Below are 15,846 nucleotides of genomic sequence, written 5' to 3'. Positions count from 1 at the left end.
CATAAAAATAAAAAATATTTTGTGTTTCTTGTTTGAGTCTTGAGTCATGTTATAAGTTTGGTGTCAATTGCATGTGCATCTTGCATTTTTCGAAAATTCATGCATTCATAGTGTTCTTCATGATCTTCAAGTTGTTCTTGGTAAGTCTTCTTGTTTGATCTTTGCATTTGCATGTTTTGTGTCTTTTCTTGTTTTTCATATGCATTCTTGGATTCTTAGTGTCTAAGCATTAAAGAATTCTAAGTTTGGTGTCTTGCATGTTTTCTTTGCATTAAAAATTTTTCAAAAATGTGTTCTTGATGTTCATCATGATCTTCATAGTGTTCTTGGTGTTCATCTTGACATTCATAGCATTCTTGCATGCATTCATTGTTTTGATCTAAAAATCTCATGCATTGCATCATTTTTCTTGTTTTTCTCTCTCTTCATTAAAAATTCAAAAATAAAAAAAATATCTTTCCCTTTTTCTCTCTCAAAATTTCGAAAATTAGATTTGACTTTTTCAAAAATTTTTAAAATCAAGTTGTTTCTTATGAGTCAAATCAAATTTTCAATTTGAAAATCTCATCTTTTTCAAAATCTTTTTCAAAAATCAAATCTTTTTCAAATTTCTTAGTTATTTTCGAAATTTTCAAAAATATTTTTCAAAAATCTTTTTCTTAATTTTACATCATATTTTCAAAAATAACAATAACAATTAATGTTTTGATTCAAAAATTTCAAGTTTATTACTTACTTGTTAAGAAAGATTCAAACTTTAAGTTCTAGAATCATATCTTGTGATTTCTTGTGAATCAAGTCATTAATTGAGATTTTAAAAATCAAATCTTTTTCAAAAAAAAACTAATTTCTATCATATCTTTTTAAAAATATCTTCTCATCTTATCTTTTTCAAAAATTTGATTTCAAAATATCTTTTCTAACTTCCTAACTTCTTATCTTTTCAAAATTGGTTTCAACTAACTAACTAACTTTTTGTTTGTTTCTTACCTTTTTCAAAACTACCTAACTAACTCTCTCTCTCTCTAATTTTCGAAAATATCTCCCTCTTTTTCAAAAATTTCTTTTTAATTAACTAATTATTTTAATTTTTTTATTTTAATTTTCGAAAAAAAAAACTACTAACCTTTTTAAAAAAAAACTATTTTCGAAAATCACTAACTCTTTTTCAAAAATTATTTTCGAAATTTTCCCCCTCTCATCTTATTCTATTTGTTTATTCATCTACTAACATCTCCTCATCTCACATCTCTGCTCTCCTCACCCTTGTGTTTCTTTCCTTACATTACATTCTTTGTCCCATTCCTTTCTTCCACTCACACAGGGACCTCTATACTGTGGTATAAAGGATCCCTATTATTATTATTATTATTTTTTCTGTGCCCTCTTCTTTGTCATATGAGCAGGAGCAAGGACAAGAATATTCTTGTTGAAGCAGATCCAGAACCTGAAAGGACTCTGAAGAGAAAACTAAGAGAAGCTAAATTACAACAATCCAGAGATAACCTTTCAGAAATTTTCGAACAGGAAGAGGAGATGGCAGCCGAAAATAATAATAATGCAAGGAGGATGCTTGGTGACTTTACTGCACCTAATTCCAATTTACATGGAAGAAGCATCTCCATTCCTGCCATTGGAGCAAACAACTTTGAGCTGAAACCTCAGCTAGTTTCTCTGATGCAGCAGAACTGTAAGTTTCATGGACTTCCATCTGAAGATCCTTTTCAGTTCTTAACTGAATTCTTGCAGATATGTGATACTGTTAAGACTAATGGAGTAGATCCTGAAGTCTACAGGCTAATGCTTTTCCCTTTTGCTGTAAGAGACAGAGCTAGAGTGTGGTTGGACTCTCAACCCAGAGATAGCCTGAACTCTTGGGATAAGCTGGTCACGGCTTTCTTAGCCAAGTTCTTTCCTCCTCAAAAGCTGAGCAAGCTTAGAGTGGATGTTCAAACCTTCAGACAGAAAGAAGGTGAATCCCTCTATGAAGTTTGGGAGAGATACAAAGGACTGACCAAAAAGTGTCCTACTGACATGCTTTCAGAATGGACCATCCTGGATATCTTCTATGATGGTCTGTCTGAGTTATCTAAGATGTCATTGGATACTTCTGCAGGTGGATCCATTCACCTAAAGAAAACGCCTGCAGAAGCTCAAGAACTCATTGACATGGTTGCTAATAACCAGTTTATGTACACTTCTGAGAGGAATCCTGTGAGTAATGGGACGCCTATGAAGAAGGGAGTTCTTGAAATTGATACTCTGAATGCCATATTGGCTCAGAATAAAATATTGACTCAGCAAGTCAATATGATTTCCCAGAGTCTGAATGGAATGTAAGCTGCATCCAACAGTACTCAAGAGGCATCTTCTGAAGAAGAAGCTTATGATCCTGAAAACCCTACAATAGCAGAGGTAAATTACATGGGTGAACCTTATGGAAACACCTATAATCCATCATGGAGAAATCATCCAAATTTCTCATGGAAGGATCAAAAGCCTCAACAAGGCTTTAATAATGGTGGAAGAAACAGGTTTAGCAATAGCAAGCCTTTTCCATCATCCACTCAGCAACAGACAGAGAATTCTGAGCAGAATCCATCTAGCTTAGCAAATTTAGTCTCTGATCTATCCAAGGCCACTGTAAGTTTCATGAATGAAACAAGGTCCTCCATTAGAAATTTGGAAGCACAAGTGGGCCAGCTGAGTAAAAGGATCACTGAAATCCCTCCTAGTACTCTCCCAAGCAATACAGAAGAAAATCCAAAAGGAGAGTGCAAGGCCATTGACATAAGCACCATGGCCGAACCTGTAAGGGAAGGAGAGGACGTGAATCCCAAGGAGGAAGACCTCCTGGGACGTCCAGTGATCAATAAGGAGCTTCCCTCTGAGGAACCAAAGGACTCTGAGGCTCATCTAGAGACCATAGAGATTCCATTGAACCTCCTTATGCCATTCATGAGCTCTGATGAGTATTCCTCTTCTGAAGAGAATGAGGATGTTACTGAAGAGCAAACTGCCAAGTTTCTTGGTGCAATCATGAAGCTGAATACCAAATTATTTGGTATTGAAACTTGGGAAGATGAACCTCCCTTGTTCACCAATGAACTAAGTGATCTGGATCAACTGACATTGCCTCAGAAGAGACAGGATCCTGGAAAGTTCATAATACCTTGTACTATAGGCACCATGATCTTCAAGGCTCTGTGTGACCTTGGTTCAGGGATAAACCTCATGCCCCTCTCTGTAATAGAGAAACTGGGAATCTATGGGGTGCAAGCTGCTAAAATCTCATTAGAGATGGCAGATAATTCAAGAAAACAGGCTTATGGACAAGTAGAGGACGTGTTAGTAAAGGTTGAAGGCCTTTACATCCCTGCTGATTTCATAGTCCTGGATAATGGAAAGGAAGAGGATGAATCCATCATCCTAGGAAGACCTTTCCTGGCCACAGCAAGAGCTGTGATTGATGTGGACAGAGGAGAATTGATCCTTCAATTAAATAAGGACAACCTTGTGTTTACAACTCAAGGATCTCTCTCTGCAACCATGGAGAGGAAGCATGAAAAGCTTCTCTCACTACAGAGTCAACCAGAGCCCCCACAGTCAAACTCTAAGTTTGGTGTTGGGGAGTCTCAACAAAGCTCTGAACATCTGTGAGGCTCCATGAGAGCCCACTGTCAAGCTATTGACATTAAAGAAGCGCTTGTTGGGAGGCAACCCAATGTTTATTTATCTAATTCTATTTCTATTATTTTTCATGTTTTCTTAGGTTCACGATCATGTGGAGTCACAAAATAAACAAAAAAAATTAAAAACGAAATAAAAAAAAAAACAGCAGAAGAAAAATCACACCCTGGAGGAGCATCTGTCTGGCGTTCAGCGCCAGAACAAAGCATGGTTCTGGCGCTGAACGCCCAAAATGGGCAGCTTCTGGGCGCTGAACGCCCAGAACAGGCATGGTTCTGGCGTTCAACGCCAGAAATGGCCAACAAATGGGCGTTGAATGCCCAAAATGGGCACCAACCTGGCGCTGAACGCCCAGAGTTGCGTGCAAGGGCATTTTGCATGCCAAATTTGGTGCAAGGGTGTAAATCCTTGAACACCTCAGGATCTGTGGACCCCGCAGGATCATCTCAGGATCTGTGGACCCCACAGAATCCCCACCTACCTCCACTCACTCTCTTCTCTCTTCTCAATCATCCTCTCTTTCCAATAAACACTCTTCCCCAAAACCCTTCACCTATCACCTCCATCCCTCCCTTCTCTATATAAAGCCCTCCATTCTTCCTCATACTCACACAACACACCCCTCTATACCCTTCTTGGCCGAAACACATTCCTCCATCTCCTCCATATCTTCTTCTTCTTCTATTCTTTCTTCTTTTGCTCGAGGGCGAGCAACATTCTAAGTTTGGTGTGGTAAAAGCATAGCTGTTTTTGTTTTTCCATAACCATTGATGGCACCTAAGGCCAGAGAAACCTCTAGAAAGAGGAAAGGGAAGACAAAAGCTTCCATCAAGGGTCTATAGCTCAGTGGTAGAACATTTGACTGCAAATCAAGAGATCCCTGAGATACCTCAGGGGATACATTTCCTTCCACATAATTATTGGAAGCAACTAAGGGTGGAACATCAAGAGCACTCCATCATCCTTTATGAAATTAGAGAAGATCAAAAAGCAATGAGGGAGGAGCAACAAAGACAAGGAAGAGACATAGAAGAGCTCAAGGACATCATTGGTTCCTTAAGAAGGAAACGCCACCATCACTAAGGTGGATTCATTCTTTGTTCTTATTTCTTCTGTTTTTTCGTTTTCTATGTTATGTGCCTATCTATGTTTGTGTCTTCATTACATGATCATTAGTAGTTAGTAACTATGTCTTAAAGTTATGAATGTCCTATGAATCCATCACCTCTCTTAAATGAAAAATATTTTAATTCAAAAGAACAAGAAGTACATGAGTTTTGAATTTATCCTTGAACTTAGCTTAATTATATTGATGTGGTGACAATGCTTCTTGTTTTCTGAATGTATGCTTGAACAGTGCATATGTCTTTTGAAGTTGTTGTTTAAGAATGTTAAATATGTTGGCTCTTGAAAGAATGATGACTAGGAGACATGTTATTTGATAATCTGAAAAATCATAAAAATGATTCTTGAAGCAAGAAAAAGCAGCAAAGAATAAAGCTTGCAGAAAAAAAAAATAGGCGAAAAAAAATATAGAAAGAAAGAAAAAGAAAAAGCAAGCAGAAAAAGCCAAAGCTCTTAAAACCAAGAGGCAAGAGCAAAAAGCCAATAACCCTTAAAACCAAAAGGCAAGGGCAATTAAAAAAGATCCCAAGGCTTTGAGCATCAGTGGATAGGAGGGCCTAAAGGAATAAAATCCTGGTCTAAGCAGCTAGACCAAGCTGTCCCTAACCATGTGCTTGTGGCGTGTAGGCGTCAAGTGAAAACTTGAGACTGAGCGGTTAAAGTCAAGGTCCAAAGCAAAAAAGAGTGTGCTTAAGAACCCTGGACACCTCTAATTGGGGACTTTAGCAAAGCTGAGTCACAATCTGAAAAGGTTCACCCAATTATGTGTCTGTGGCATTTATGTATCCGGTGGTAATACTGGAAAACAAAGTGCTTAGGGCCACGGCCAAGACTCATAAAATAGCTGTGTTCAAGAATCATCATACTGAACTAGGAGAATCAATAACACTATCTGAACTCTGAGTTCCTATAGATGCCAATCATTCTGAACCTCAATGGATAGAGTGAGATGCCAAAACTATTCAAGAGGCAAAAAGCTATAAGTCCCGCTCATTTAATTGGAGCTATGTTTCATTGATAGTTTGGAATTTATAGTATATTCTCTTCTTTTTATCCTATTTGATTTTCAGTTGCTTGGGGACAAGCAACAATTTAAGTTTGGTGTTGTGATGAGCGGATAATTTATACGCTTTTTGACATTGTTTTTAGTATGTTTTTAGTAGGATCTAGTTACTTTTAGGGATGTTTTCATTAGTTTTTATGTTAAATTCACATTTCTGGACTTTACTATGAGTTTGTGTATTTTTCTGTGATTTCAGGTATTTTCTGGCTGAAACTAAGGGACTTGAGCAAAAATCAGATTCAGAGGTTGAAGAAGGACTGCTGATGCTGTTGGATTCTGACCTCCCTGCACTCAAAGTGGATTTTCTGGAGCTACAAAACTCGAAATGGCACGCTTCCAATTGCGTTGGAAAGTAGACATCCAGGGATTTCCAGCAATGTATAATAGTCCATACTTTGCCCAAGTTTAAACGACGCAAACTTGCGTTCAACGCCAGCTCTCTGCCCAATTCTGGCGTCCAGCGCCAGAAACAAGTTGCAAAGTGGAGTTCAACGCCCAAACTGGCACCAAAATTGTGTTCAACTCCAGGAATAACCTCTACACGTGTAACACTCAAGCTCAGCCCAAGCACATACCAAGTGGGCCCCGGAAGTGGATTTATGCATCAATTACTTACTCCTGTAAACCCTAGTGACTAGTTTATTATAAATAGAACTTTTCATCATTGTATTCACAGTCTTGGTTACTCCGGTTCCCCTCTGGGGCCGAGACCAATGAACTCTATTATCACTTATGTATTTTCAACGGTAGAGTTTCTACACTCCATAGATTAAGGTGTGGAGCTCTGCTGCTTCTCAAAGATTAATGCAAAGTACTACTGTTTTCTATTCAATTCATCTTATTTTGCTTCTAAGATATTCATTCGCACTTCAACCTGAATGTGATGAACGTGACAATCATCATCATTCCCTATGAACGCGTGCCTGACAACCACTTCCGTTCTATATTAGATTGAATGAGTATCTCTTAGATCTCTTAATCGGAATCTTCGTGGTGTAAGCTAGAATGATGGCGGCATTCAAGAGAATCCGGAAGGTCTAAACCTTGTCTGTGGTATTCCGAGTAGGATTCAATGATTGAATGACTGTGACGAGCTTCAAACTTGCGATTGCTGGGCGTAGTGACAGACGCAAAAGTATAGTAAATCCTATTCCAGCATGATTGAGAACCGACAGATGAATAGCCGTACCGTGACAGGGTGCGTTGACCATTTTCACTGAGAGGATAGGATGCAACCATTGACAAGGGTGATGCCTTCAGACGATTAGCCGTGCCGTGACAGGGCATTTGGATCATTTTCCCGAGAGAAGACCGAAAGTAGCCATTGACAATGGTGATGCATTACATAAAGCCAGCCATGGAAAGGAGTAAGATTGACTGGATAAAGATAGCAGGAAAGCAGAGGTTCAGAGGAACGAAAGCATCTCTACACGCTTATCTGAAATTCTAACCAATGAATTACATAAGTATTTCTATCCCTATTTTATTAATTAATTTCGAAAACCCCATTACTATTTTATATCTGCCTGACTGAGATTTACAAGGTGACCATAGCTTGCTTCATACCAACAATCTCCGTGGGATTTGACCCTTACTCACGTAAGGTATTACTTGGACGACCCAGTGCACTTGCTGGTTAGTTGTGCGAAGTTGTGAACCATGGTATTGGCATCATGTTTTTGGCGCCATTACCAGGGAAAGAAAGAGCGATGAATTTTACATAATTAAAGTGTAATCACAATTTCTGCGCACCAGTCGTATCCCTACCTATTGGAGCTTTGATGTGGGGTCCAATGCCTTCACCAAAATGACATATAAATGATTGTCTGCCGAGAACAAGAAGGTTGCCGACGTCTTGTTGGCCGTTTTTGGTAGGAAAAATGTAAACCCCCATCTTCTCATGGGGGATCAAGACATGGCTAGAGGTTATATTGGTGGGTGGTCACTTGATCGCTTGTTTGTCTGTTGTTTTTGTCGTTTTATTATCCGTCTTACCAACTAACGGGTTCTATCTACTCTTGTAGTGTCGATGGCTGCCGACCAGGTTATTCTTGATGCTTTGTTCAATACCTTTCTCGTTAGTGATAGCGACGACGAACCGGCTACCGAGAACCAGGAGGTGCCTCCCCATAACGCCCTCGAGGCCGGAGCTCAATCCCTGCCCACCCAAGGTGAGGTGATCGGGACTAGGGTGGCCCGGATCCCCAGCCAGAGATTGAGGTTGAGAACCCAGATGTGATGATCGTTGACAACCCGATGAAGAGGAAGCCGTCTTCTAGCCCCGAGGGAGTTCTTATCGTGATGATGAAGAACTTTGATGCTGGGAGCTTTATTGATTCCCAACTGCTCCCGGGCACCGAGGACTTCTTCCATGGTGGAGATCTCCCTTCACAGGCCAGGTGGATGTACCGTACCCTACTCCGGGGAGCCGCCATAGCGAGGAAGGCGGAATTCGCCCTGGCGGGGACGCATTCATTGGAGAACAAGCTCGAGTCCTCCGTTCAAGCTAATAACAAGTACAAGGCCGAAGTCCAGTCACTTCGGGAGTAGTTAGCTAGTGCAGAGGAGAAGGTTAAGACTTCCGATGTTGCCGTGGCGCGGCTTACCAAGCGGGAGTTGACTCTGGAGGGTCAGCTCAACGCCGCTTAAGGCCGGGTGAAAGAAGTGGAGAAAGAGCGCGATGAGGCCCTTGCATCGGCAACCGCAGCCAAAAACAAGGCGGCTGAATTGAAAAGGAAGTATAAAGAGACCGTGAAGCAAGGGAAGAGCGCTATCTTGATGACTGAGGAGGCCCTCAAGGCTCAAGGGATGCTGCTAGCTCCCGACTTCGATACCTCGGCTGTTGGTGTCTGACGAACGAATTTTTGATGGTAAAGAATTTCATAATAAACTCTTGTTGCTAGTATAGTTTCTAAACCAACAGAGAATCCTTTCGTACAAAAGTTTTGGTTGTCACTAAAGCAAACCCGATAAAAATAAATAACCGAAGTATTCAAACCTCGGGTCGTCTCTCAAGGAATTGCAGGGAAGTATGATTTATTATTGGTTATGAAATTGTATATTTTTGGGTTTTTGAAATAGAGAACGAGTAATTTAAATGGCAAGAAAAATAAATTAATAATTATAAAGAAAACTCTTGGCAAGGTATAAGAACTGGAAATTCTATCCTAGTTATCCTTATCAGGTGTGATGAGAATTATTATTGCTCCTACTTAGTTAACCCTTACTAAATAAAGGAAAGTCAAGTGGACCAATCAATTTGATCCTCAAGTCCTAGTCAACTCCTGTGGAAAGACTAGCTTTAGAGCGATCCAAATCAATCAGCAATTCCCAATTTTCAATCAACTGCTGAGTCTGACTCAAGTGTTACCAATTACTTAACCAAAGCAAAAAGGGAGAAAATATACTCGAATAAAAATGCCTTCAGATGGGAAGCAGCAGTAACATAAATAAAATAAAGAAATCTTAAATCTGAAATACCTCAAATTATATTAAATAAAAAATCAACTCTAACATGAAGTTCATAAGCCAAATTGAAAAGATAAATAACAATTAAAGTAATAGAATAAATAAAAGTAGAAAATAAATTAAAGGAACATTGAACCTGGAATAAAGAGAAGTAGCCTAATCATAATAGAAATCCTAAATCTTAATCCTAATCCTAAATCCTAAGAGAGAGGAGAGAGCCTCTCTCTCTAAAAGCTACATCTAAACCTAAAATTATGAATTATGAATGTTGTCTCTTATTGTTTCAGTTGTTCCATGATGAATGGATGTATTTCCCCACTTTATAGCCTCTAATCTGTGTTTTTTGGACCGAGAACTGGGCCAGAAACAGCCCAGAATTCTCTGGTTGTGAAATCTGCCACGCTGGTTTTTTGTCACTGCGACGCATCCGCGTGATGCACGCATCCGCGTTGTCTATCCTCAGAGCAACTATAGCAAATTATATATCATTTCGAAACTCCGGATGTTATCTTTCCAACGCAACTAGAACCGCATCATTTGGATCTCTGTAGCTCAAGTTATGGTCGATTTAGTACCAGGAGGTCAGGCTGGACAGCATTAGCAGCTCCTTCAGTTTCTTGTATTCCTTCCACTTTTGCATTCTTCCTTTCCATCCTTTAAGCCATTCCTACTCTATAATCTCTAAAAATAGTTAACTCACATATCAAGGCATCGAATGGTAATAAGAGAGGATTAATATTAGTAAATATAAGGCTAAAGAAGCATATTTTCAATCATAGCACCAAATCAGGAAGGAAAACGTAAAACATGCGACTACATGAATAAGTGAGTAAAGAATTGATATAAACCACTCAATTAAGCATAAGATAAACCATAAAATAGTGGTTTATCAACCTCCCCACACTTAAACATTAGCATGTCCTCATGCTAAGCTCAAGAGAAACTATAAGAGTGAAGAGGAATGGTAGAATGTATGAAATGCAACCTATCTGTATGAATGCAGCTATATGCAAAATGCTTTTACCTACTTGGTTAAAAGTAAATAAATCTTTTAAGAACGAATATGAACTGGATTTCACTAATTCGAATCACAAAATAAAGTACAAGTGAACTTACAGAAGAAAATAGCTCATAAAAGTCGGGAACAAATAATAGAGAATCGAACCCTCACCGGAAGTGTATACACTCTAATCACTCAAGTGTTTACGGTTTGACTCTCTCAATTCTCTACTAACCTTGCTTTCTAAGGCTTGCTTTTCTTCTAACAATCAACAAAAATTTAATGCACAGATACACATATCAAGAGGTCTTTTAAGGGTTGTAATGGGGTTAGGGTCAAGGTAGGATTGTATTTGGCCAAGTGGACTAAAATATGAATCCTTAATTAACTTAAACTTTTCCCACCTAACTTAATACAATCCATGTAATCAAAATACAAAACCTAACTATCCATTAACCATGTTTTCCACATATCTATGCATTCTAATTTCAAGTATAGTACATATGCATTGCTACCAACATTTACTTTGGGGCATTTTGCGCCCTTTTATTATTTGCTCTTTTTCTTTTCTTTATCTCTCTTTTTTTTTCTTTTTCTATTTTTCTTTTCTTAATTTTTTTTTTCAATGCATATGATTAAAGTATTGAATGCATAAACATGTTGTTTAATATTTTTGTTCATATTTTCTCAAGAATGCACAACACCCAATTCTCAAACCAAATATTGGCAAACCCAATTTCCCCACACTTAATTCATGAGCACTCTTACTAGTCTAAGCTAACCAAGGATTCAAATTAAGGACATTATTTCTTTTCGCTTAGAGTTAATTATGTGCTAAAATAAAGAACAAAAGGGGTAAAATAGGCTCAAATTGGTTTGCAAAGGATAATGAAAGGTTAAGGCCATATGGGTATGTAAGCTCAGTGAAACAAAGGCCTTAATCATATAAGTGCATGCATCCATCAAACCATGGAAATATAGAATTAAGCAAGACAAAGATCACAATTTTAGAGAGAAAAACACACACCAAAAATAAAATATTGGTTGGTAAAATGCAACCAATCAAATAGGCTCAAAATCTCACTGGTTTTGTGTGTTCGAGCTCTAAACCATGTTCCAGTATAATATTCCTTCAAACAAGTTTATCAAAAATTTTTAATCAAATTAGTGAAATGTTATAAAAAGTTTCTTGAAAAAGAAAATATTACTTTAACCAAGTGGTGGTAAAATATGCACAAAATCAAACAAATATGCAATCAAAATGCAAATGCAACAATGAACAAAGAAAATAAAACATTCGTGTTGAGAAGGAAATAAATAACCCATGGAGATCGGTATCGACCTCCCCACACTTATAGATTGCACCGTCCTCGGTGCATGCTGAGATGTGCAAGTGGACGAGCTGCTGCAACTGATGTTTTTCTCCAAGGATTGTGCAGATGGACTTGTTTGTCGCCCCATATAGAAGCTTTCCCTTTCCCTTCTTTGGTGGCCATCCTGAAAGAAGAGGAAAAGAAGAAAAGTAACCCAGAAATAAAGATAAGAAAATAAATAGAGTCTGGGTGGGTTAATGCCAAATAATGAGGGTCTCAATTATATGGTAGCTACAACATGCAAGTGAGAAAATAATAGAAGCACATGGCATACCATTGGTGCAAAAGTTGCAACAATGGAGGAGAGAGTATGGGCAATGCAAGATAGTGTAAGTTCATGTCAATGCAAGATAATATAAGTATCATGAAGGAGTAGCATTGACTTATGAGTTATGAATAATAATACCCAATCAGAATAAAATAATTCATGAAGGACCAAAATAATACCAGAAAAGATGCAACAGTTGAATAAGGAAATTTAACACCAATGGAAAAAAAAATAAATTTAGAAAAGAAAATAAAAATATGCACAAAATTAAAATGCAATGAATGAAAGTATACAAATAGATTAAGTAAAATAGAATGGAAGTGAAGAAGGATGAGAAGTTAAAGAGATGAAGTAAGAAAGAAAGAAGAAAAAAGAAAAGATAGAAAAAATTAGGATTAGAAAAGAAAAGATAAGATAATTGGCGCTGATCTGGATAACTTGTGCGACGCAGGCGACGCGGACGCGTGGCTGACGCGGTCGCGTGGTGTGTGATATTTATCAGGTGACGTGGACACGTGGGTCACGTGGTCGCGTGGTCTGATTTGTGCTATTGGCGCGAGTGCAGCCCCGCGTTCACGCAACTCTCTGTATTAAATGCATTTTGCCAAAAATCTGGGTGATGCGTTCGTGTGGGTGACGCGATCGCGTGAATGGCCATATTTTTAAAAACGACGCGGACACGTGGGGCACGCGTTCGCGTGATAGGGCTTGTGCTTCTAGCACCATTCTAGCTCAGCTCCATCATAACTCTCTGCCATACACCTCTTTACGTCGATTTTGCAGGGCCACGCGTTCGCGTGGGTGACGCGGTCGCGTGGGTGATGTGGTCGCATGGGAGGCTCTTTTTTAGAATGACACGGACGCAGCATTGACGCGGTCGCGTGGGCGTATTTGTGCCTAAAGCACGCCTCCAGCCACGCTTTCGCGTGACTTTCTGTTCAATTCTATTTTCTTCCCAACGCAACTATGACGCGGTCGCGTCAGCGATGCTTACGCGTCGCGTGCATATTTTTTTTTATATATGCAGGATGAAAAATGCAATGCTGAATGCAGACTATATGCAGAAATTATAAGAAGATTATGAGAAGAGTCATTAACAAAAATAAAAATAGAATAAAATAAAATAAAACTAAGACTGAAACTGAACGATCATACCATGGTGGGTTGTCTCCCACCTAACACTTTTAGTTAAAGTCCTTAAGTTGGACATTTGGTGAGCTCCTTCTCATGGTGGCTTGTGCTTGAACTAGTCTTGAAACTTCCACCAATGCTTGGACTTCCAATAAGCTCTATCAATACCAAGTAAATTTCTCAAGCTTTGATGGAGTTCTTCACAAGCTTTGAGGTCCTAAATTTGATCCTCATATATTCCTGGATCCCAAATCTTGTTTCTGCACCCGTCTTCAAGTGGAACATGATGATTCCATCCGGGTGGTAAGCAATCCGAATTCTCACTAAGGCATCCAAACATCTTCCTTGACCCATTCAGTTGAGCTTTACACCAACCCTTGCATTTAAACTTTGAGCTCCCAACCACAACGAACCTAGGATTGTGTTGCCAACCACTAACCATCTCCCTCTTACTCTTAAGGCCACAAAGAGCTCTAAGCTGACCATCTGTTTCAAGTAAACCATATTCAAGTGGGAAAGTAAAGGTCAAGGATAAGAATTTTACCCACTTGAATGTTGTATTGGATGGTAATGGCTTTGGGGGAGGTGTTTCTAATGATCTTGCAAGCTCCACTCCCTTGTGCTCTTCTTTGAATTCCTCCACCTCCTTGTAAGCTTCTTCAATTTTAACCTCTTCCCCTTGGTAGCTTTCTTCCAATTCAATTTCCTCTTCATTGCTTTCCAAGGGCATGAGAGGTTGTGCTTCTTCTTCTGTAATCTTCATGTCAAGTCCAATGGGAGAGAATTCAATTGTAGATAAGAATTCATCAATGATTGAGTCCATCTCTTGATCAACCTCTTCAAAGTCTTCAACCAGGCTATGCCTTAGAGGTTGTACACCCTCCTCAACATCAATTTCAAATGTCTTTGAAAGAGGCTCTATAACTTGACTTTCCCATGGAGGTTCAGCATCTCCTAAGTCTTCAACCACTTCCTCCTCTTTAGTAATTACTGCTTTGTCCAGTTGTTTTTGTATAAAATCGTACTCATCCTTGATGATTTTCTTTCCATGACAACTCCTTTCGACTATTCCTTCATCTTCAAGGGTCTCTCCTATCTCCACATTTTGGGCCTCCTCTTGCTCTAAGACAAAATCAGACTCCTCTTTGATGTCTTCCTTCACTAATTCTTCAACCACTCCTTCGACTTCAAGGGTCTCCACTACCTTCATCTGTAGGGCCTCCTCTAGCTTCTTATGAAGTATGGATACGCGAAGATGATTCCTTCTTTCTTGTTCCATATCAATAGCATAATTGGGATCGTCTTGCTCTTGGATTGATGGATGTGGGTGCTCTTCCATGAAGGGTGGTGATGGAATGGAAAGATCATTATATGGTTGAAAAAGAAGTGTACTAGAGCTTGAGGGTTGAATATTGGAGGTAGAGGATTAGTTCATGCGGGATATAAGATTTTGGAGTGTAGAGGTGAGACCAATGATGTTAGAGATGAGTGTGTTGGTATCCAGTGGAGGTTGGGGTGGATAGGAGGGTTCATTTGTTTGGAGAAAGGGCTCATAATACGTAGGTGGTTCATCTTGATAAGGATATGGAGATGGTGAATATTGAGGTGGTGGTTCTGGGTGTGGTTCATGTGGTGGTTGGTGTGGTGGTTGGTGTGGTGGATGTGGGTTAGGGTTATATGGAGGTGAATGGTATAAAGGGGCTTGTGAGTATGGTGGTTCAAAGGTGTGTTGGGGAGGTGGTTCATAGGTGTGGGGAGGTGGTTCATAAGCATATGATAGGGCTTGTTGGTAACTACAAGGGGGTCCACCATATCTATCATCTTGGTATGCACCTCAGAATGGCTCCTGACCATAGCAATTTGGTGGATGTTGGTTGTCACGAAGGGGTCTACCATATCCAATGTCTGGGCATGTATTGTAGGATGGTCGTTGTCCATGGTATCTTGGAAGGTGTTGTTGCCGAAAGGGTTGATCAGATTCTCGTGGCTCCTTCCAACTTTGATTGTTCCGACCTTGATGTATGTTCCTGTTATAGCTTCCATTCCTTCCAACAATATTAGAACCAAACTTGAAACCAGAGGTGTGAGAATTCATAGTAGCAAAAGAAAATAAAAACAAAAACTAATAAAAAAATTAATAAAAATAAACTCCTAAAACTAGAAACACTTACAGCAATATAAGATAAAGATTTGAAAAAGGTTTAAATTTTGAAAAGATTATTTTTAAAATTTTAAATTTAAATTTTGAAATAAGATAAGATAAGATTTTGAAAAAGATATGATTTTTGAAAAAGATTTGAATTTTGAAATTTAAAACTAAGATAAGATAAGATAAAAATTTTAAAATAAAAATCTGATTTTTTTTTTGTAATTTTCGAAAAAATCAATTAAAATAAAGAGAAAAGATATTTTTGAATTTAATGAGGAAAGAGAAAAACAATAAAATGGCACCAAACTTAAAATTTTTAGATCAAAACGAAGAAAACAACCAAAAACAACTTGAAGGTCAAGATGAACACGAAGAACAACTTGAAAATCAAGAAAGAACAAGGAACATTATTTTCGAAAATTTTAATAACTAAATAAAAACCAATAACCTCTTAATTTACGAAAAATCAAAAATAAAAACAAAAATAAAAATAAATAAACAAGCAAAAAGCAAATATTTACAATAACCAATAATAAGGCACACGTTTGCAATTTCTCGGCAATGGCGCCATTTTGACGA

The 15,846-nt window shown here is 38.5% G+C and overlaps 1 non-coding gene across 1 annotated transcript; it reads right to left on the bottom strand.

Moving 5' to 3' along the window:
* Nucleotides 1–1,932: 1,932 nt before the first annotated feature.
* Nucleotides 1,933–2,040, bottom strand: LOC148574767 (small nucleolar RNA R71). Its single transcript, XR_015905539.1, has one exon. It is a non-coding gene; the product is annotated as a small nucleolar RNA R71 (small nucleolar RNA).
* Nucleotides 2,041–15,846: the final 13,806 nt, after the last annotated feature.

This window comes from Arachis ipaensis, chromosome B2, assembly GCF_059453495.1.
Source record: "Arachis ipaensis isolate K30076 ecotype BB chromosome B2, ASM5945349v1, whole genome shotgun sequence".
Taxonomy (NCBI): Eukaryota; Viridiplantae; Streptophyta; class Magnoliopsida; order Fabales; family Fabaceae; genus Arachis; species Arachis ipaensis.
This window is presented reverse-complemented; position numbering and strand designations above follow the sequence as displayed.